This window comes from Molothrus ater, chromosome 2 (genome assembly GCF_012460135.2).
Source record: "Molothrus ater isolate BHLD 08-10-18 breed brown headed cowbird chromosome 2, BPBGC_Mater_1.1, whole genome shotgun sequence".
NCBI lineage: Eukaryota > Metazoa > Chordata > Aves > Passeriformes > Icteridae > Molothrus > Molothrus ater.
This window is the reverse complement of record NC_050479.2, coordinates 38,588,526-38,613,436: the sequence shown is the minus strand read 5'-3', so window position 1 is coordinate 38,613,436 and position 24,911 is coordinate 38,588,526. Positions and strand designations below refer to the sequence as shown.

Genomic DNA, 24,911 nt, shown 5'->3' with positions numbered 1-24,911 from the left:
AACCTTGACTGCTTCTTACATGCTTCACAAGACATGGGATTTTCTGAAGCACAGATAATCTTTACCACTTCCAGTATATTTTCAAAATATTATTTTCTGATGCCCTTGATTTATGACCCACAACATTCAAACTTTCCCTCTACAAGGAGGTGATCTATCAATGGTCTACACAGGCTCAAATATGATTATCAGCAGTTGCCTGACAAAGCTTAAGCAACTTAGGTCTCAGACTCAAAAAGTTTCTCCAAAGATCATCACAGGACAAAATTTCCTATATTTTTACCTAAAATATTATTTTAATGATTATGCTTTATAAAGGCATAGATTTATATATGAAATTAAACACACAGCAACGCACAATTTGCCCACTGCCAAAGATGAAATGTAAGACTGAGTCTAGAAAACAAAACTTCAAAGAGCCTGTCAGGAGTGAATTTAAATGAAAAGATAGGTAGAAGATGGAAGGGCATAAGAAAATGTGTCTTGAAAAGTCCTCAGAATTTTTTAACAAGGATAAAGGAATTAAGGTTTGAGACATGTACACTGACACATGTGAAAACACAAATGAGAGACTAAAAAAAAATATAAATAAAGATGTTGTTCAAAGAAATCTGTGACCAATTTAGTGATCTAAGCAAATTTCGAATCTATCATTACTAAATTAAGACTATTTTCTTTATTCCAAGTATTAAAGAAAACAAATGAAGCTACAGAAAAGCCTTTTTGAACTGAAAGAACAAATCTCTTTTGCAGACTGAAATATGAATTGGCCATTTTTTTCTATAAAAAATAATAGTTGGTGAGAAAAAATTCCAGAAAAATTGTACTTACTTATTTAAAAAAAGAAAAAAATTGAAGAGTATCATACTCTTACCAATCAACAAACCTGATCTAACTGAAATGGAAATCTATACCATAATTTATGATATAGAGCAAAGTTAGAGCAAGTATTTTAACAATTTCAGTCATCACTAATTACTTGGCATTAGACAGAAAGGAATAGTATAATATCTAAGGAAAGATAGAGTGATTATTAATGGAGAAGCCTTGCTATGCCTTTTTCTGATTCTCTCCAAACAAAAACTAGCACCTTTTTTCACGTACAAAAATTAAGGCAGACTAGTGGATTTGCTGGGAAAATCTCCTTCATAAGACAGCTAACTTAACATGAATTGTCACAGAGTTTCAGTTAACAGTGGTATTCAGCACCCTGCATGTACAATCATTTTTCCAACACAGATTCTAAGGTGCTGAATGCAAGACTCCATTCCTCTTCCACTGGCCTTAAAAGTAGCTTTTAGATTTAGATTCCTAGGCCTAATTCTAACTCTCTGAAATGTACCTCTGATGCTTCAAACACAATGAAGTATTTAAGTTCCTATAGGGGTTTATACCAGCAAAAAGAAGTTTGAGATAAGCTTTTTAGAAAAAAAAAATTCAAAGTTATTTAAAAAGCTATCAGTTTTCTGTAGCTAATAAGTGGCTGTTTCAAAAAGACTTTCTGTATTCCAGCATAAATTGAAATATCCTGGATTTCCTTTTTTTCCTGCTTAGAGTGCTCAAGCCCATCAGAAATCTTTAGGCCATTTAAATTTTCTCACAAAAGCCAGCAAGGGTGCTAATTAAAAGATTATGTAAAACAGTTAGAATGTGAGGCACTGTAGCAATATAAATTATCAGGGATAAGCCCCTTTCATGCATTCAGTTATACGTGCTGGAGCTTTAATATTTTGTATTGTAGCTCTGATCATTTCTCCTGCTTATTCAGTGATGCCTGAACACATCCCAAGACAGATCTTCTTTCTCTTCTGACTATACTTAATCAACATTCTAACACATTAACAAAAATCTGGTGTACATGTACTTCTTTGCACACAGGGGCTCCCACAGTGACCTTAAAGCTGAGAGGAAAGTAACTGCAGATTTATTATCTAGCAAGCAGAAATTAATAGTACTGTGAGCATCTATTCTCTGTGATAAGAGCTGGCTATCTCCTCACTATTTCTCTGCAGATAAGTGGCAAGATTGTAAATGCTTCCAGCTTTTGGGCTGGAAGTGAGGAAGGGAAATGAAAGCATTAGATGAAAATCTGGGATGCTCTATGTTGTAAAGCCCTCCCAGCTTCCAATACATATTCAGAAAAAAAAAAAAAAGGAGCATCAGCCATTTTCACACACACTGAGTTTGAAAGAATATTTCCATTTTAAAGCTTCTTACATTAAAATACTATATAATCCATTGGTCTTTTGTAGGAGCTTAATGCTAATTTTGTTCATTGAACAAAGTCAGGTATTAAAAAATATTCTTGATGCAGTTCTGCCATAAAACTAAACACTATACCTTATTTAGCTAAGACACAATACACAAGTTTACTCATTCTAACCATCAGCACACATTGACATTGCCTTGGGAAAATGAATTTTAACTTCATTTGCATTTAAAGTCAGGCTAGAGATACTGCCCTGCTCTGGGTTGCTCTGCTACCAGCTAAACACAGAACTACAAGCAAAAAAAGCCCCTCTATTTTTCCAAGATCTCCTTGTGGATACTCAATTTTCAAATATATATTAATGACAACAAACTGATTTTTTCTCAAATGTATTTTCTCTGTCCCTTTTCTCTATTTGGTAGACAGCACCAGTGATGAACTTGTTTCTCTGTTCCTTTACTTTGTTAACTTTTCATATTGCCACCAAAAATCACAACCCTTGCACATTGCTGAGATTCAGTCTGTGCTATTTTTGAATTGTTTATTACTTTTTTTTTAGCTTCCTGATAATCAAATCTTATTTTCTCCTTTGTGGCAGAGCTTTCCTTTGGAAACCACTGAGGTACCCCCATAGTGTTATACTGCTCTGTGTATGTGGTATCTCCTGTAAGGACTGAGCCTCTATGATAGCTGAGACAAGACGAATCCTGCAGCCCACTGGTGATCTCCATATGCTAAACATTTCTGTTTTCATCACCTATCCATCCCACTAAGGCTTTCTCCCACAATACAAAATATAAGAGGAAATCAGTGCTGCTTCCAGCATAAGAGTATTTGTAAAGTTTTGATGTAGAGCACAAAGCTGTACATCCTTTAACATAAATTAAACTATATAGACTACTTAACTTTAGTATAAATATGGCCATATTCTCAGTGGTGTCCATGTAGTTTTAGTGTTGTGGTAATTACAATTATTAATACAGGAAAGGAAATGAACAGTAGGTAGATTTTAAAAGACAAAAAATAGTTTTTTTCTCTGATAAACTCAATATTACTGTCAATTAGAGGCAATTTCCTTGCGTATCCTCTCCCCAGATAACATGGTAAATAAAGCAACAAACACCCTAAACTACACATTTAGAAAATTAAAATTTTATAAGTAAAAAAAATAAAAAAACAACAACCCCCCCCCAGTATGTATTCTTTAAAAGCCAAGATTATAAAGGATCAGAACAATCTAATTCACTTGTAATGTTGCCTTAACTGATAACTTGACAATTGAAATTACTTGTTATTTTATGACAAATAAACACAAAAGCCAGGTAATACAATTTCATTCAGAAGCTGAACATTAGAGTGACAGAAATGTTGCCCTATTCCCCTTTGCCTACTCTCTAACCAGCAGCTGGCACAAAGGGCAACAATAGTGCTTAAGCTCACCCAAAACACACTGTTATGTACTACAGTTTCCTCACTACAAGATCAAAGAGAATTCCTTTATTCTTTGTGTAATACTGATTCAACTCAAGCTCCAAACAATGCTAATATTACTCAAATTATTGAAAACACCCTCATGTTTATTATGACCCCTTAAGAAATCTTCAGCCAATCAAGGAAACATTGTTAAGACAACACTGTGGGAATCCGGAGTGGGAGATTATGCAGAAATGTGTATGTAACACATACAAGCCTTAAGAACTCTTTGAGGATTCAGATTTGCAGTTGATACAGATTTATAGTAACAGAAGATGCAAAGAACTAGACTGAGGTCACCTAAACATCACTAGAAGTTTGAAATTTAGGCTCTCTCTACATGGATCAACTTGTCCAAAGGAGATAAACACCCACCGAGACTTTGGAAAAATCTCACCACCCTCTACTGATTATAAACAAATCAGTGCTCCTAATAATTAGTTGAAATGTGAGAGGGAAGCATTCAACAGCTTTGGTACAATAGGAACTATTTTTGCATCCAGCTTCTTAAAAGGAGCTCTCTGATCTCAATTTGGGTTAATATCTGTCCCTTTTTCATTGTGCACATCAAGATTTTACAAGCCTATTTTGTCCAACCTGCAGATAGGCTATCTTCACTCTTTCAGTCCTGTCTTTTGCTAACTATTCCTTCTCTTCTTTTCTGGAGATCTCCCCAGGTGTGAGAGCGATACTGCAGAAGTGTTCTTTCTCTGCTGAAGACCAGGCTCAGACCAGAATCAGAGAAGACATGAAGCAGGGTGAAGCTGCTTTGCTTTGGAGCACCCGTGTTGTGTCAAGCTGCAGTTGGCATAGTGCCATTTGTGTGCTGAATCACAGAACTGCTCAGGTTGGAAAAGACCTTTAAGACCATCAAGCTGGTATGAAACAGGAGAGGGAACACTGATTTGTTTAGCACAGTCAACTTGTCTTTGTGTTTATATGGTCACAAATGTCACAACTTTCTGTAGATACAGTACAAAGATATTCAAATGAAAAGTGCAGAGAGAAATGAAAATTCATTAGCTGCATCTATTTTAGCTCAATAATTTCCCATGGAATCAATGCATTCAAATCTTGCAAGAGTCAGTAGAAAATGTGGACATGCTAGATACATTGTAAGAAGATCTCAGGGATTAAGGGACAATACTAATGATTTATTTTTATTTTATTTTATTTTACTATCCTGAGCAGTAAGAATGATGAATAACCTTGGAGGATTATTATGCTCTTGGTTAATTCAGTAATACTTTTTTAATAACCTGAGTTAATAATCTTTGTGAATCACATGACATCAGACATGATTCCAGTACATAACAGTGGCAGAAATTATTGAATGTATTTTCTGTCTCACTAGCTTCTGCCTCCAATTTTTTGCCCTCTCTTGCTTTTTCCCTCTACCCACAATCTTTGCCTTTTCCTTCAGATTTCTAAATCCTGTAAGTTACTCACCTATCTTCTAAGGGACTTTTAGACTAAACACTCTAGAGTAAAGACCTGTCCTACCAATAGGAAATGAAAGCCAGGAAACCTCTCTTTCTTCTGTTACAAGGCTACCAAATTACCTGCTGCTCCCTTCTCTTAGAAGGTATTTGCTGCACAGGGTACAGCCTGAACAGAAGAAAGAGATTGTCCCTTCTCATTGCCTGGTTTCTAAACTGCCATTCCTAAACCCCTCCTGTTTGTAAAAGGTGTGTAGCTAAGATCTCTTTATCTATACAGGCATCTATATATTTCTACCTATAGTCCAAAGCAAGTAAATCTATAACAGAAGAGGCTCTTTTAAAAATTATCATAATTTTATTCCGTGCTAGCTGTGCACCATGGCAGGAGAAATTAAATAAATCTAATGTTTAACATAGCAAAGAAAGTTCTGAGCCCAACCTCCAGAAAAGGCTGTGGCTGTAAATACCAAGTTAACAAATACAAACAATTCCAGAGTAGCTTATAGCACTACTGAAGAAAAGAAGTAAAATTTTATTTTGTTAGTAGAGACAAGGAACTACAGGTAAAACAAATTTTATGCACAAATTTTTTTTTTTTTGCTTGACAGAGATACTGCCTTTGCACTCAAATGCCAGTAAAATTTCATGTTTAAAAGCCACATGAAAAAATTGACTATATTCATTTTAGTTAAACAAACAAGAATTAAAAGAAAAAAGCTTGAAAGTAACCTAGTGCTCAGGGGTGACAACTCTGCAACCTATTACAGGTGGAGTTGACATGGCTTTAAAACTAATTTTAAATTAGATAACAAAAATCAAGGGATCTCGTTTGCTGGTCATTTGTGAAAATCTCAACTCTCCATGCTGCCTATAAAAAGTTTGCAATATCAGCCACTATTTTGAATATCCTAAGATAAATATGTACAATATTTTTGGAAGCAGAAGGAATTGTCTTTTGACATTATTCCCCTGTTGCTGTGGAAAGGTGATGTTTCTCTGGTTCAAACAAAATTTTATCTGAATGAAGAATTTAATATATTAGCATACAAAAGGATTATATTCTAGTTAGCAGAAAACCAGCAAATCTTTTTTTTTTTCTTTTTTTGACATAGCCTAAAAGCAAAAGGTGTAAATTCAAGGAATATTGTCAGATGCCTGTGCTAGAAGCCATTTAATGAGAAAGATTCACAGCAGGTGTCTTAACCATTAACAAACCCAAGAGCTACAAATTAAACATTGACAGGCAATTTGGGAACATCTAGCTATTCCTCACTTCTTGCATATAATGGTGCAGTAGAAGCAAAATTAATTGCCATGTCGATGTCAGCAAGATGCACAAAAGAAATGTCAATGATTAGTCAGTGAATGTTCCCACCAAGACACTGAATATGTTCAGACAACTTCTCTCCTCTTATGCAACTTATCCTCAGCTTTGAATCTCTGGAAGAGGCAGAGCTCAGCAATAAAGAGCCAAGAATAGGGATCCATCCCTTGTTTTGAAAGTGATTAGAGGTATAGAAATGCAACTTCCTGGTCACAGAAGATGTGGTCATTCTGTGGTGATGAAAGGTCTTAGCCAAGAGCACATTTCTCTTTGCACTTGCTCTGTGTCTATTTAGATAGATATTCAGTTCCTGAACAAAATGCAGTCTCATTTGCAGTTTTCATTTATCCACTAGTCTCAAGCTCCCTTAGTGCACTGCTTCCCTCTTTGAGTGACCAACAGCTTTAAGGGGAGTAAAGCAGCTCACACATCCAATAGAAAAAATGGCATTAGTTTTAGCAGGTCACCCTGCAGGACATTCATGCTGATCCTGCTCCCCATGTAGTCACAGTGCTGGAGGGCAGAGAAGATGAATGTGAGACCACAAAGAACCTTAGTCCTCCCAGATTAATGGTTTTATAAAAGCTTGGTATATTTTCTTAAAAGGTCTAGTGCTCTGTAAGAGGTGGTTGCCTTGCATGCCCAAACTTCTGAAGTTAGTCTGGCAACTGTTAGCAGAAGTGTTACTGCTACTGGAAGTCTATGACCGTAATATTCCATCACAACTTCATAACTGAGTTGCATTTTTTTAAATCAATGGAAAGCTACTTTAATGAATATTCCTAAGGTTTTTTTTGTAAAGAGACAGTATCTCATGCAAATATTAGGGCAATATCAAAGTCAATGCCAGGGATATACAATGATTTAAACACTCTCTGTATTGATAGAAAGGAGATGCTGTGGACACATGGAATTTTCAGGCTACTGTATTATGTTCACAAATGTTCTTCTGTAGTTCAGCATTGTGATTACTAGATCAGCTACTAAGTTACCTTTAGAACACAAAGCTATAGAATAAATGTTAAAGCAAATTATTTTGATTTAACCTGTATGAGATCTCAGATATTAAGCAAATATAGAGCAGTCTGACCCAAGTCTTGGTCATGACTTCTGCAATACAGGGCTTTTAAGATTTGACCTCTGATACTTGACACAAAAACTGTCATTCCATGGGACAAGTCCTGCAAAGATCTGTGGTTCTGTGGTCCTATCTTGGCTTTCCCTGTGTAGCAAATGAACTTTAGTGGCTTTATTAACCTACTTGTGAATTCAGATAATTTATAGGAGGTTGTAGAAAGGTGGGGTTTGGCATCCTCTCCAAAGCCACAAGTGACAGGACAAGAAGAAATGGCCTCGAGCTGCGCCACAGCAGGTTCAGGTTGTACATCAGGAAGAATTTCTGCACTGAAAGGAAGCATTGCAATGGCCTGCCGAGGAAAGTGATGGAGGCAGCATCCCTGGAAGGATTCAAGAAACTACTGGACACGTCCCTTAGTTCTGTGGTGTAGTTGATGTGGTGGGGTTCAGTCAGAGATTGAACTTGATGATCTTGGAGGTCTTTTCCAACCTTCATGATTCTGTGATTGTGTAAAATTGTTCACTGACCTGTTTCCCCAATTATTTCAAACATGCACATTCAATGAGTGGGTTGCGTGAGACACAGAAACTGCATATTTCTATTTGTTATAATGTTGAAAACCTCTTTCATTTCAGCCCACTTCATAGCAAGTGCTTATTTTTATTACAGTGATAGTACTAATGAAGTGACTTTTCATGGAATCAATAGCAAAATGTCAATGATTTTGATAGATCAGACCCAAAATAGCTGCCAATTACAGTACTCCAAATTTATTTTGAATGTGTTTAAAAATGTTTATCTCTGTTGAGGCAGTTGGGGAAGAGCTGCTCGCTATTTAAGCTTGAAAATTTATTTGTGCAACAGGAAATATAAGAGAAGGATAATAATATACTGCATTATACATGGTTTCTGCTTTTCTGTTGTGGTGGATCAGGGCACGTTACACAGTTTAATGAAAACCATTAGAAATTTGTGTCCGAAAGTTACATATGGTGAAATAACTGTCCTTTATAAGGAAAGGCTTCAATGATGAGAAAATTTGTGGCATCTCCTCAAAAAAGGTGTGATTTTAAATGCCTGGACCCCAAACACCAGCCTGGTATAAAGTAGTAGTAGTGAATTTGTCTTAAGTAGTATAAATAAAAGTAGGGCAAAAAGATGCTGGATGCTTGAAAATTAATTTCATTTTTAAAAATGTATTTTGGACAGAAATCACACTCAGATTGCTCTGGTCAATAATTTCTAAAGCAATTTAAAGGAAGTTCCTGAAGAAACTCCTAAACTCTTCCATCACATAAACAGGAAGCTCACTTCCTAGGAAATGGTCATGTGTTTATCACCCCAGTTTTGAGCTTCTCAGCTGAGACCAAGGCTTTCAAAGGCAGGCTCCTGAGGCAATGCTTTTAGGGTAACAATCTACCCACCAACACTTGCAAAGGCTGATAATCTCCAATTTGGAAGGCCAACCCAAAATCCTTGCCCAAGGTTAATAATGTCAGTCATGCTACAGGACAGTAAAAATCACTGAGCCCTTTTGATGTACTCATACAAATTCCCAGTGTTTCATAAATAAATCATACATAAACTAGTAGTCAGCAGCTTATAAATAATTTTTAAAATAACCTCATGTTTTGAAAATTGAAATAAGAATGACTGGAATGAACACTGAGGAAGATAGCCATAACAACTGATATTCAATGGAATAGTTGCCTATATAAATTAGCTCATAAGGAAGATGTTAAGAAATCTTTTGAACAGCCTAATTTCAGCAAAATATGTTTATAAATATTATTTATTTATTGAAAAAACTTTAAATTTTTTGAAAAAGAAATTGAAAAAAGACTTTGAAAATTCCTTAAAAAATATGTCTTCACTTTTTATTGTCCAGCTATTGTACCATGTTAATGTGTGAGAACAAGGAAGCAGAACAAAGCTACAAATAGAAGCCAAAAAAAAAAAAACCTAAAAAAAAAGAGGGGGTGGGGGAGGTAATTTAAATTATTATTTGTGGCAGTGGAATACATATGGTGAAAACTAAATTTAGATTGGCTGTGATCCCACATATCCCATTAATTTTGGCTTTCAGACACAGAAAGACTGTTTGAAGCAGCCTCAGCACAGTGGGGTCCTGGCCCAAGACACAGAGGTATCAGATGGGAAGAGTAACCATGCGTAAATATTCATACTCATATATACAGCAGACAGGAAGCAATGCATATAATAATCCACATAGCCATTCTTCCATGTCCCTGAAATGTCTCTCTGAAATGTATCTGCATGAAGATCAGATATTTGTCCTTAATCACAACATTTTATTGTCTAACCGGGCACAAGAAGAGCTTATGCACTCCACTGCTGACAGGGAAGAAATTTGTAAGTGAAATATTAAGTTTAGTGTGAACAAAATGAATGGAAGGGTGATTTTGTATAGAGGTGAAGGAGGGAAAGAGAATGAATGCGCAGGTATGCAAGGGAACAATCTTTGATTTACAGGATATAGTTTTCAGCTTCAGAGAAAGAGTTAGTCAAGAGTATCCCTAAATTACAGTCAGATCTTGACTGGAAAACATGCTCAAAGAAATCTGTCCGCAAATTTTGCAGAAATCTGATTTTTTTTAATTCCAGTGATTGATCTGTAGGCTCAGTCCTCATTACACCACTTCTCACCTTACACCATTTCTCATCAGACCAAAACCCTGAATTTTTTGTATGACGAATTTTCCTCTTGAAAAAGAACAAGGAAAGACTTTTTTTTATTGTCACCTGGCATTCCACAACTGTGCCCCCAGTAGCTTCTGTAGCCTGATTGGCATTATGGGTGCTAGAGACCCATACCCTGGAAAAACTGTGTAGGGAGAAAAGTTCCCCCAGAAAAGGAATCCTGGGAACTCAGGATTCAAATTCCCCTATCAAAGAAAAGCTATTGCAACCCAGATCTGGAATTAAAAAAAAATCTGTACTCCATCATCTATCACCTTGCATTTGTGTACCAAACTGAGAGTCACAGTGCCAAGTGAAGTGTCCCATGCTGTATTTGTCTGTGTACCAAACATGACCTGACAAAGAGGAAACTGTGCCTGTTTTACATACTACAGGCCTATCCACTTAAGTCTGTGTTCAGATATAAATGAGCACTATTAGAATTGTTCCATATGATCTCACATTTTAAAAAATCCAGATTAAATTATTCAGACTTAATTGGTTATTCTTCCTAGTTTTCTTTGTTTCTGCAAAGTTGCCTAAATGAAGTATGCTAATGAAAGGTGTGCTTATCATTCTTGTGACCTCTGAAGAGAGATTTTACTTGGGAAAGTGATAGAAGTGAGAATAGGAAAAATAAAGAAGCTGGAAAAACACAACTACACTGTTGTTTTTTTTCTCCTACACCCCTACCCTTTCTTTCTATTTTGATCTATTGTATCCCACAACTTGATAAAAAGACTAAATTAAGGACAGTATTTGAAATTAAAATATGAATTAATTGCTTCATTAGGGTTTGCAGGTTCCATTCTAGAGTGAAATACACAACTGAAGTTTGACATAAAAGTAAGCTGTGTTCAGGGTACAGTAAAAACCACAGTAATGTTTCAAGTGTAATATTGCAAACTACTACAAGTCAGTGGGAACACATTAGCTGTTTCTGACTGTCAAAACAAGACAAGCTATGATTCAAAGAAAAAATAGCTATTTTTACTACTGAAGTTCTGCAGTTGGCCCTAAGTTACAGGTGAGGGCACTATAAGCAAAAATAAAACCTTGGTACAGGCTAAATGCAGATACTTTTAAAGTGAAATATCTTTAAAAGGCACAATGAAAACATCCTCACTGACATTTCAAATCAAAAACAGTAAATCTCAAATTGAAAAGGGTTTTCTATCTGGTATTTCAATACAATTATTTAGAGAACAATTGAAGCTTTTTGCTGTAAAATACATACTATATGCACATGCATATAGACATTTGAAGATAATTACCAAAACTCAAAATTCATATAACCAAACTAATGAAAATTTAAATCTTCTGCCCAGTGCACCTAGGTAGGGAGTGATCTGAGAGAAAACAATAGAAATAGAAATAAGATACTAACAGCAATAGAAATAACATACTAATTCAGATATTTTCCTCTATGATTATCAAACCTCACTTGATAACTTTGCAGGAGACCTGATATTCTAAGGTAGCTCTGTCTTTACTGAGTAAATGAGACTGCAGAGCATTTCTATACTTTTTCAAAAAGGTATCTGATATAAAAAATACATCATACACTCAGAATTATTTGAAGTTTAAATGTTAGTACTTTCTTTTCTAAATTGCTAAATATGGTTTTAATATTAGAAACTAGTATCTTTCTGGTATTACCTTTATTTTGCAAATATGAAAGGCATTTTGAAAGACAGCTACCATGACTTTTCTATTAAATATATTATTTCAGTTCAAAATACTTAATTGAATTGAGCAGGAAAAAAGGCCACATTTAGTCACTGATGTAAATGAGATTATTTTAAAGAACACTCAGCATCAAACTGTTCCTCTGATAGTGAGGAACTTTTTCTATTTAATTCACTAAGCACACAATTTTAACGGTCAGCAAGAAATGAATAAAGTCTTTATTTAAAAGTTTTGAATATGGTTGGAATCTTGACCTCATAATAATTTTTTACAGTCTAGGATATGGAATAATGTAAATGTAAGACACTTTTTTAGAATGACTGATAGAAAAAAATCCCAACTGGGTTGTCTGAAAACTGGGGTGAGAGAACTGAAGATGCTGGCATGTGCATGCCTAAGAGTGGAGTCTAATATATTTGGCTCCCTTTGAGTAAAATTCTTAAAAATAAACAAAGACAAAAATGCCCGAGAAATAAAAGAAAAACCTTCAAGAATATGAAGAAAGAAGAAAAAATAAGTAAAGAAAAAAAATAGCTATATTCTCTGGGATTTTAAAACTCATGAGACTTCCAACAGTTTACAACCTTGAGCTATTATTGCATTATTTTAATGAAACTATGTAAGCAGAAATACTCTGTAATGAAGAACTTCATGCAGAGAAGACAAATGGAAATATTTGACTCATTTACCAGAAGTCTGTTGTCTTTTGTGAAGCACTAGACATTAGTTCCAAACCCTAAGTTATTAAAATTTTTAACTAATCCAAGTTCTGCATGCTCTTTGACACTGGACTATCAAATGCCTAAAAGTTTGGATCTGGCCCCACACTTAAAAATGATGGGATACACACATAAACAAAGTCAGCCTGGCAAACAGAGGGACTCCCAGCAGGACTCAGTGCTGAAACTTGGGATTTCAGGCTGATTTTCCCATGCATCTTTACACTGCAAGAGCTAGTCAGCTCAAATTCTAGTAGGTCAAAATTCTAGCTGGGCCAAAACTACAAACTGTGTGCCTAAGTGGTTTGCTCAGTGCCTCCTTTAGTCACAGCAACACTGGCAGAGCTGTCCAAGCCCAGGATGGTCCCCAGGATCCCAAGAAAGGGAGCAAAGTTGTCTGTTAGACACATGGTGGGGGTGAGCAACAAGGAGGATGATGATGATGAAGATGCAGTCAGCATTCCCAGAACACTGCAAGGGGACACTTTTCTTCAGGAAATGCACTTTTCTAACATTTTGAAAGCTTAAGTACCTACAATGAGCCGGAGGACACAAAATAAAGCCAATGATGTCACAAGAAGGCAAATATAATTTTTCTTTCAACTCAGAGCAGTCAGGCTACCACCTCCTGTTTCATATTTTGAGAGAAAGTGAGCACTACTTTCATGCACAAATATTTTAGGTTAAACCTCTACCACTTAGTAAGACTTTGATAATGTTACATTTGAGCAACTGCAGTCAAAACAGAACTACAAAAATAACAATGCAGTGTCTTGTTTTTTCATTAGCAAAAGCACACGCAATAAAAGAAAAATCACAAGCTGTCACATAAATTTCATCATTTAACAAAAATAAATTCTCTTTCTTTTTTTAATAGAAACAGGATGAATATAGATATTCATATGATCTATATTCCTTTCACAAAAGTAAATTTTACGGAATCTTCCATGCGAATGAAATTAAACAGTTGGTATTTATCAAACAAATTGTGAGAACGCTGTCTGGTAAAACACAAATTAAAATCTATTGCTGAAGTTAAAAATATCTATAAAAATGACTCTGATGGCACCTACCCATGTTATTTAAAAGTCTAAGTTCCTCCCAACAAAGACGGTAAGCCTGCTTTCTCACCTTTCTTCTTCCACCATCCTTGTTACCACCAAAGCTGTTGCTGATGCAAGTGTCATGCAGATCATATACTTTCTAGGGCCTTCAAATATCTATATACCTTATATCTATATATTACCAATCACCATTTTCCCAGTTTCAACTTTTTTTTACTCCAAAGTGGTAAAACTGTGGTTTTAAGTAATAATTTTAGATAATGCAATCCAACTTTGGCAATTTGTGATGGATGAAACTTAATTTTCATTACAAATAATTTTAATCACATTTATAACACCAAACAGAAAATCACCTATACTGTGTAAACACCAAAAAGTTTCCATCAGAGCACAACTAAAGAAACTCGCTTCAAACAGGTTCAAAAATGTGGTATCAAACTGTGTTAGAAATAATTTATTTCATGAGGGACACAAAAATACTGGCTGTGGGAAAATGGCATAAACAGTTGAGGCTTTCAGCAATGCTCTGCCAATATCAATCAATGGCAAAGGGAGGAGAGCCTCGAGCTATAAGGACTGCTATGCCTCAATTAAGAAACCAAATATTTTTGGAGATCAGGAGCCCACTGAAGGAAGTAATTAGCCCAAGAAATGGCTGTACTTATGACACGATGTCTAAGTACTTCAGGGGAGAAATCTTTTTCAAGACTGCACACAGTTTGGAGTCAGCAGCAATATTTACCTAATACCAATGCAGATTTATGGCCAATGATCAAAAAGAAAAATACCATTTTCATGCTCTAGCATCCATTTCCAAAACCCTCCTGATACTGGTTCAGTCAGATTTACCTTATTAAATTTGTTTGGGATTTCAGGCCTGCATGACAAATAAAACTGAATTAATTTGTTGTCTCTTGCAGTGAAGAAAGCTACATGTGTAAGAAGAGAATATTTTTTTACTAACCCAAAGCATTATCTTAGCAAGACTAAGTATGCATGTCATAATAACCCAATATTCATGCCAATTAGTGTCTGAAAAGAATTTCTGATTTTTAGGCTAAGACAAATATATTCTCACACATTTCTGCATGAGATAAATGAATTTAGTAAATGGCTAAAGTAGCAATGTGTTTATATATCATGACTTATATTCTTTAAAAAAATTAATTGCCTTGTTTCCTCTGGATTTTACTCTTGCCCTAGCTGGGAATATAATTAAATATTTAACTTCACCTATTTATGCAACCACAGAAAACGAGGTACTTACTATTGCAAAGAAGACAAGAAAAGGGATTAAAGGTCAAATGTTTGAAGGCTGCATCCCAAATAATGACCAAGCAAGCACAGGAGAAAGCAAAAAAGCCAGAATAGATTTGCATATCATTAATGAACTGCATTACATATTTTAAAAAATGTGTATGTGGGTGCACACTGCAGACAGATGACAAATCAATTCTTCAGGACAACTACGCATTATGATTCTTAAATGCTAACAAATTCCAACAGTCAAGTACCACATTCACTTGAGATATGATGCTGATATCCCACAGATGAAAAATTATTAGCAAATTTTGTACCTGCACTTCCATAAAGAAGCTTAGAGGTTACATTTAAGATAATCAAATGCAACATATTAAATATCAACAGGTTCTTAATGGATTAAATTTATTACATTGAAAGGAAAGACAAATCCAAGAAGGGAGGGAATATTTTGATATACGGAGTGAAGCTTCATTGGATTATTCTTTGGTGCTTTTATATCGAAATTCATGTTTCCTCTAAAGTAGTGCTAGTCTTAACAAGTGATGTCAACTTTAAAACATGCCTGAAGAACAGAATGAGGCCTGGTGGTGAAACAATTTATGAAATGATGCATAAATAGCCTGTGCAGTTTCCCTGTGAGACTTGACAAAACATACTGGACTCTATCCAGACATCAAAATGTAATTAAGTATGATTTATTATGTATATTCATGGATTATTCACGTCTGAACACTTTGCTAGCTCCAAGTGCATCAGATTATTTGGCCCTGATCTAAAAAATATTTTAAGTGAAAAATCAAATTAGAGCAAGTTTTTCTGGAGGAAATAATTTTTTCTTTGTCTTTCTCTACACATCAAGAGCAATTAATAGTTTGAGATATTGCATTAGTGTTAGACCATTAATCTAAATATTTAAAATAGAGACAGATGGTGCCAATACAACACACAGTGTGGTCCTGCAGGAAAGAGAGCCTAACTATGGGAGCAACACCAATATTCCATATGTTCAGGCTGGTGGAAAACACATTAAACAGAAAATTATTTGGTCCCAACAGCAACAGAATTGCCACACTTCCTACCTGAACCAACAATTGTCAAACCAGTTCAAGAACCACCCCATGCCAAATCTCTACATTTTCATGCCTTTGTCAGGACACTTTTCAAATACACCAAGAAATGGTTCCACTGAGCCAAGAGAGGCTCCATTTCCTCTCATTTCTAAAGATGAAAAATCTCTTACCTCTACAATCCTGCCACATTAGTCTTAGCCTGTTGTGTTCTTGATCTAGTGGATTGCAATTTTCATTTAAAGAAGTGGCATATGATGATTAAGAAAGGAAGACGTGCATTTTCCCCTTTCTCTACTGGGGGTTTGTCAATGTTCTGCAAATTTCAGTGTGGCTTAAACAACTTTTACAAGACTTTGAGGAAAAACACAAATACCACAGCCCACCCCTCCAGTACTAAAGGGGTTATCATTGGCCATGTGCCTGACAAACACATCACTACTATTTCCTTTTTTTAAAGTACGCCTGCATTAACGTTCTTGTGCACTGAAAACTCTTCCCTCCTCCAAGGTTTCATTTGGCCCTCCTTTTGGTGGAGCAAATCACCAAATTTGAGACCCTTTAATTAGTCACATTTCTATGAAATTCTGTGTGGTACTAGCGCAGTGGGAGGGCAGTCACTGGCTGAGGCCACTGAGAATCTCTTACAACACTAATATTTTGCTGCATTTCATATCCTCCTATCAAACCCAAATAGAGGTGTTTGCAAATCCTATAGACTGTTTAGCTGTAAAAATGTATTGGAAGAATGCAGAGAGGAAAGGGAATAAATAACAGAATTTGTTCTGGAATAAAAATGAATTCAGATGAGAAGGTTATTTAGGTTGAAAGAAAGACACCTAGTCAGCAAGAAAGTGTTGTAACAAAGTCTTAAGCAAAATGCAGGAAAAATACCTCTATTTCCAAAAGGAAAAAATAATGTAAAATTTTTTGGGTTTTAGCTATTGTGCTATATAAATAATATTGTTTAATTTTATTTATTTATTTATTTATTTGAAAATGCTTAGCATCTTGTTGCTATGGCAACAATTTGCTTTGCTGAGTGCATCTTTGTTAACATTCACTTGCTGTAGTAATGTTTCCATCACCATCTGGCAGTGACAATTTTTTTTGCTTGAGTGAAAATTCCTCTAAAGTATAAAAATCAGGCCAGTTATTTTTAGAAAGCTGACTGCCCCAGCTCTTACTGACTTTGCAGAGTTCCACTCAGAACTTCTGTAAATTCAGTCATGTGATATTGATAACTTAAAGAAGGGGATAAGCAACAGTGTGAAGAATGATTGAGTTACAAAGCTGACCAGTTGTCCTTTTACCTTTGATAGAGAATGTTTAGCCTTCAATTTTTTTCAAGAAGGGAGCTAAGCTGAATCATGCTTTAAAGACCACATACCCCATCTCAGCTCCTTTGCTTCACTAAAATTCATTGATACTAAGCAGATAGCAAAATGAACTCCATTATTGGTAAGATGTGATCCAGAATATTGCATGAAGACTGGGAAACCCTCAGTTTCCATGGTAAATCATTTGACTCCAATACATTTCATAAGCATGTTTAACATTCCATACTCTGTGGGTCAAATTGAAATAATGTAATCACAGTTATTTACCCAAATAAATAAGGTAAGAACTCAGAGGAACGGCAAAAACTGGGTATATACTGACCATGATCCAGTCTGGACAAATATAGAAGCAAGAATTCTTTCAAACATAGGCCTCCCTTATGTCTACATTTTGACATTTCAGTAACTCTTCTGAATTCTCCTCTAATCCAGAGAACAATACAACTGTATCACAAGTATAAAATCAGTATTATTTTACTCTTAGAAATAATCTAAGTGCTACCAAATATTTATCATAACAAACTTCTTTGGTCATGCTTCTATTTTGCAAATCTGGTTATTTGCTATATGTGAAGAGTGTACATGAAGTCTTTTTTCCAGATCACTCATCCAAGCATCTGCCACTGCTGATTTCTCCCTTCAAAGTCCAGAGCATAAGACCAGAGAGCTCTGTTCTGCTCCCTGCAGTGAACATAAAAGATAGGCTTCTTCATATGAAAAAAATTTGCTTTCCATGTGTGCTTATATACAGACAAATCTCTACCTCAGCGATGTTTTTTTGGCCCTGAAAGTAAATGCTTTCAGCAAAAAAAGAAAAAATTGACAGTACATGAGAGGCTGATATTTGTAAACAGAGGAGACAGCAACACGTAGCTTGGCCAGAAATTTGATGGAAGAAATGTATTGATGGTCACAAAGGGAGAGTGGAGAAGATGCAATGACTTTTAAATTCTAGGCCTGTTCCATAAAGTTTGAAAGCTTTGTAGAACACCTATGTTTAAAACTGAGAATATTTAATGTGGAAACTTGAGAAAGAATCTGAAAAAGAAACCCAAAATATTGAGTCCTATGTTGCACATATTAAATTATTAATATTTCTCAGTAAGAACTCTGTAAGTTACCTTAGAGAAATTACTAAATGTATGGTTATCTTTGATGATTCAATATTTCTCAGGGTTGGTATCTCAAAACAACTCCCAAACAGCAATTTTACAAAATCTAGGTGGGTTTTCATTTGTGTTTTGGTTTTGATTGGTTGGTTGGTTGGTTGGTTGGTTAGTTGTTTTTACATTGCTGCAAGCTTCCCCTATTTTACAGTGGACTATTTATTGGGTAAGGTTCTTTTAACAGTTTTGAAGAAATACACTGTCAATTTATTAAACATGAGATGAGCTATTTTTTAAAAGACTGAGAAGGAAATTCACTATTAAATATATAGTTTCACTTTTTAAAGGATGTTAACATATGTAAGATAACTTCAGAAAGGTCATAGTCTAAGAAGAAGACCATTACCAATTTCCTAACCAGAAAAGAGAATGATAGCTTGGAGTTCCTTAGACAAAAGAATAAAGTTTTTATTTTCTTCTTTATAAGGTAAAGAAATCTAACTTATATTGAAGACCATTAATTCTTTGTGTTACATATCATTATAAAGGGCATAGTTCTTTTCTCTGGGAAAAAGGTGATCTGTTGAAATGAGAAAAATTGCATCTTCTAATCTCTTTTTATAGAGAAAATTTAATACACATATTTACACAGGCAGAAGAAATTATCTAAAAGTTACATGAACAAAACCAGCAGAACTCTTGGAGCTACATATTTCTTGAATGGATTTGTGAAATGATAATTTACGACACTCGAGCCATAAGAATGCTGTTAAGACAAGCATCTAACTCTGCTCAGATTGTTAGGAAGGATCAGCTTCTGGTAGGGCCAATCTCTCTCTATTGAGCATGAAAAAGCAGCCCTGTACCTTAGTGAGGATAAAGAAAGCTAAGCTGAATCATAAATCTGTTTGTCAGTCATCTCCAGCACTGGTGGGCAGGTCAGACACAGCTTCACAAAAGACAGCAGTGCTGGAATATGAAGGAAGCAGTAGCATGAATATAAATGTTTAAAAATTATTTTTATTTTTATTAGCAGAATTAGACTGGAGTTAATTTCATAGATTGAGAGAATCATAAAATGGTTTGAGTTTGCTTCCCCACGCACTACAGGCTTGCCTCAAAGCCAGGAAAACTAATATTCTGCTAATTCTCTTTCTTGGGAAGTAGTAGCATAAGAAGCCTGCTTCTTCTTTTTGTCTGATGTCAATTTTGTTTGGACACCAAGTCCATGACTAACAATTTTCTCTCCACAGTATCTTCAGAATCCCATCTCAGAGTTTAATAAGAGAAATCTCTTCTCTTACTACTGCTAATGAGAATTATAAATAGCTTGAAAAAGGCAGGCAAAAAGTGGATGGGCATATTTACAAACTTGTTATAGTAATTTTAAACTAAAATGTCTGAAGCAGTGGGCCAAAAATTATTTTAAAGGTAACAATCAAATTATAAAATAAACATAATATATTTAGCATAAGGCAAGAAAATTTTAAGCTATGGTCAAAGAAAACCAGACAAAAGTATATATCAGCAGCTAAATAGACATCAGCATAGGACTCCTATTAATCTGATTTGTTATACCAGAACAGCAGTTTTCAGGTACTGATGCAATTCAAACCATGACACCTTTCTAATTTACACTGTAAAAATTCAAGATGACTGAAGAACTAGAATTTCTTTTCAAAATGAACTTCATACTGTAAGTATTCAGTCTCAAAACATACCCTTCAGTATTCTTAAGAGCTCTATTTCATTACTTATAACGGAAAAATTATGAGAATCTAGCAAATTGTACAAAATACACCCACACAACTGCTACTAAGTATTTATTTATGCCCATAGGAACGCGTTGCTTAAAAAGGGTTTTTATTCTTAGCAAAATATATAACTAATTCACCACATTAGGAGCATTGTTGCAAAAATTTTTATGCAGAAAACAGCAAATAGAAGACTGACATGCTGCAACATATATTTTTCATTTATAAATCAGAAAAAATGGATACTGGTTTCTTTGCTGCTAGCACAGATTTCTAGGTGATGCAGAGTTACCAAGGACTCTCTACAAGTCCCCAAGTACCACTGTTCCTCTTCACTGCAAGTAGTACAAGAATGACTGCTCCACACCTGTTCCCATTACAATATCATTCATCCACATGCCAAGATAAAGATATTATGTACACCAGTATAACCTGGAGGTGGTGGCCCCTCCACTCTAGGCCAAGAAAAACTCTTGAAATTAAAATGAACAACATTTTAGTCTGCATGGACAGATGATTTTTTGAATTACGTAGATGAATCACAATCCCATTAAAAAAAAAAGGAAGAAACCCAAGCCTTCTGCACCCAGCTCAAACAGAACTTAATTGACAGTAATTATTAATCCTTTTGAAACTTTTAAAGTGCCATTATTGTTGACATCTTAGTAGCCCATGCATTTTCTATCAAACAGACAGCTCTATTCAATATGTGTCATGTCTAGGCAATAAAGTAATCCTGAAAATTAATGATAATGTTATAAACCTCAGAATAAAAGCAATTAACTTTTTTTTCAAAATACCAATGGTACAAAACCTCTAGATCTTAATTAGTTCTTTATCATCTTATTTCATATTTTTCCACAATATACAGTTATTATTTAATTGAAATATACTTTGGGGATTCATTTTCCATCATGATGGAGTAGTTTTGCTCCACGTTGACAATGTCAACTTGTCTGGGAAGAATCTCTCCACTGAAAGTCTGAATTTCCTTGCATTGGGTTTGTGTGGCCAGGTTTTAGTAGCTGGGAAACACAGGGGTGGCTTCTGTAAGGAGCTGCCAGAAGTTTTCCCCACGTCCAGCAGAGCCAATGCCAGCTGGCTCCAGGATGGACCCACTGCTGGCCAAGGCTGAGCCCATCAGGAATGATAGTAATGCCTCAGTGATAAAGTATTTAAGAAGGGGAAAAAAGTATTGTCCAGATGTAATTGCTCTCTGAGAAGAGAGAAGGAGAGGAACAGCCCTGCAAACACCAAGGTCAGCGAAGAAGGAAAGGGAGGAGGTGCTCCAGGTGCTGGAGCTGAAATTCCCCTGCAGCTCAGGGTGAACGCCATGGTGAGGCAGCTGTGATCCTGCAGCCCATGGTTGTCAATGGGAGTGCAGAAATCCACCTGCAGCCTGTGGGGGAGCCCACACTGTAGCAGGTGGATGCCTGAGACGAGGCTGTGAACTCATGAGAAGCCCATGCTGGAGCAGGCTCCCATCTGGGACCTGCAGATCCATGGAGAGAGTAGCCCATGTTGGAACAAGTTTCCTGCTAGGACTTGTGATTCTGTGCCCCATGATGAGGCAGCCTTTTCCTGAAAGACTGCACCCTATGGAAGAGTGATCCACATTAGAGCAGTTCATGGAGAACTGTTGGCTGTGGGATGAAGTTGTGTTGAAGAAGTTTGTGGAGAATGGCTTCTTGTGGGAGGAGTCCCACGCTGGAGCAGGGTAAGGACTCCCCTCCCTGAGCAGCGGCAGGAACAACGTGTGATGAACTGACCATAACTCCCATTCCCCATCTCCCACCACTGCTTACTTTTCATTATCCTGCTATGATTTTGTTAGTAATAAATTCAATTATTATCTCCAAGTCTGTTTTGCCTGTGATGGTATTTGAAGAATGATGTCTCCTGGTTCTAAACTCAACCCATGAATCTCTTATAATACTTTCTCTCCCCTGTCCAGTTGTGGAGGGGAGTGACTGAGAGGGTTCGGTGGGTGCCCAGTATCCATCCAGGGTCAACCCACTACATTCCTCTTAAATGGACCAAGCAGAGAGAGATCACACAAAATCCCTTTATTTCTATTTTCACAGTAGAAAGAAAAGAATTACCTTGATCACAGGCGTTGGGTCAGGCCATAAACAATAACATGCTGAGGATTAAAGTAATCCACTATAACATGTTTTTCTCACAGAAAAAAAAAAATTCTGTTTTACTAAGTATCAGACAGATAAAATTTATTTTACCTTTTCCATTTAGTTTTTTGACACACGATCTGTGCAGATCAGTTAATGTACAGGATCTGATCCCTTATGTACTGTTACCAAGAGAAGTGCACTATGCTGTTGAGAATTTACTGTGTTCTGTTCTTGTTTTCAACTGAAATGGAAAAGCTTTCCGACCATCACGGTGAATACAAATGCAGCTCTTGTTTCCTAATTATCACAGCTATTCAGACCTTGAAAATATGACTTGTTTTTGCTGTAGCTGTACTGTGCAGATCTTAGGGGTGTCATAGAAACTAGGAATGATTCACTGAGAAGGCATGTTCCTTCTCAGTCAATAGTGAACCAACAATCCAGAACAATGCAAAGAAAAATTGGTCTAGTGAAGATTGTATCTTCCTTGAAACAAGTTTTTGACACATCATTTGCTTTTCTCTATTCCTTTTGATTACTAAATTCAATAAAGCATTTTCCCCATATTTTTTTTTTTTGCTACAGCTCTGATGTTTTATGTATCTCTCTGATAAGCAGCTTATACCTTTTTAACAAGAGGGAAGAAATTAGAACTTTATGACAGAAAAAATCTCATAAAAACCTACATCAAATGACAATGACTTTTTAATACCTTCTCCATTTTTGAGTGAAATGTTCAAACACTACACAACACAGTACTTTTTAAAGTGTAGAAATAGAAACAATACAATTTCTCTGCCTAATAGCAATCTTGTTTTACAAAAAGGACTTGTTTACCTCTAGATAATCCGTATTATGCCTAGCTGAGTACCATCACAATGTGTCATTCAAAGATTCCGCAAATAGAATTTAAGTTTACAACATTTTCATGAAGCTTGAACCAGAAAATCAGGCAGTTCTCTATCATCTCTATAGCATAAGTTTTTCAAAAAGATAGCACAGTCTATACATGTAGCTCATCTTAGTTTAAATAGGATGATTACTCTTTCCCCATCACAGCTGTTTTCTCCAAAATCCCCAAGTACAGTAGCCTGTTAAATCTTTTTGAAGATACTGGATGACTAGAAGACTTAGAACCTGGTCAGTTTAAGTTCAGCCAATTTGTGTCCAAGAGTAAGCACAATCTGATTCACTACCTTTGTGTTGTATGTAATATTTCATTGGCATTCTTTCTTAAAACACTGCAGGCACTTAACTAACAAAAACTGGGAAGATGTGTTTTTAAAAAAAGCAGCAAATAGCAGTACAACGTATCATCATGTGATTGAGAAAATTCTGCTAAGACTGGTAGGTAGGGAGAGACAAAGGAGAAAGGGAAAATTACATACCACTATTTGTGTTTGTTGTAGTCCTCCCTCTTCTTCCACCCTACAAAACAAGATCCCATACAGCAAGCGTTATCTACCTACTAGGAAGCAGGAGGCAAAAAGACTGTCAATCACAGGGGTATTACATACAGAAAACTTCCACCCTTTCTCCCCTTTGCAGTCCATAAAAAAAAAAAAAGAAAAAAAAAATTAGAATAAGGAAATATTCTATTATGCAGAAAGCATAATATAAAAAAGGGGAAAGAGGGAGGAAGATAGGATGGCAGAAAACAAGACTATGACAAAGACAATTACTAGTATGTAATTTAGACCTTTTTAATTTCTGTCTCCTCCCATCCTATAAAACAAGATTCCATACAACAAGCAGAAGTGGTAAGAAATGAAACTGGGAGACAGGACTGTCTAAATTGCCAGCCTGAAGAATTCTTCAATTAAATTATGTCTTAAGCACCAAGTCTTGATCAAATGATTGAATCTCAGCTTTGCATATAACAAATACTGCTACTTCAGTCCTTGGTCTCGAAGACTGAAATGCTTCCAGTGGGCTACTTATGAGCAGGTACATACCAAAGATTTTTCTGTACCCAATTGAGTATCTTCATAGCACTGCTTATTTCTAGCATTTCTAAAAGCTTTCTTTCTCATGGAATGAAACAGACCTCTTCTTCAAATGAGTGTGATCTAGGTCAGGGGTGATACAAGGACATCTGATGGCTCTTAAGTGACCAAGAGGTAAAGCAGTTAATGTGTAATGCTGAAAACTTAAGGAGAAAAACACATACAGCTCATCTGTATCTCATTTAGTTCAGAAAAATAATGAATTCTGACTCCAGTGACTGTTTGTGTAGAAGGAAATTATAGGGCTCAAAGAAACTTTTTTATGTTGAACACTTGGAATATCCATATTTTGAAATAAGGAATATCCTTGCTTACTGCCAAAGTTGCATCTTGAATACAGCAGGCACAGAAATTTCTTGAGCATTAAAAAGAGGTTTTTGATGATCTTACTGGAAGGAGGAATTAACACCCAATCAGAGATTACTCGATAACAAAACGGTCCTAAAATAAGAGATCTCAACAGATGTAAAACAGTGTCAATGCTTAAAAATGTAAAGAGAAACTAATGCTGCAACTATAAGACAAATAGGATGCAATTATTACCAGAA

The 24,911-nt window shown here is 35.7% G+C and overlaps 1 protein-coding gene across 3 annotated transcripts in view; it reads right to left on the bottom strand.

Moving 5' to 3' along the window:
- Positions 1–24,911, bottom strand: part of FGF14 (fibroblast growth factor 14) — a 381,292-nt gene that overhangs the window by 135,732 nt on the left and 220,649 nt on the right. The window contains exon 2 of one of the 3 annotated variants that reach the window (XM_036390911.2): positions 23,746–23,785. The exons of the other annotated variants lie outside the window; for them this stretch is intronic. The gene's annotated coding sequence lies outside the window, so the exon portion shown is untranslated. The remainder of the gene's footprint in view (positions 1–23,745; positions 23,786–24,911) is intronic. 3 annotated transcript variants of the gene reach the window in all.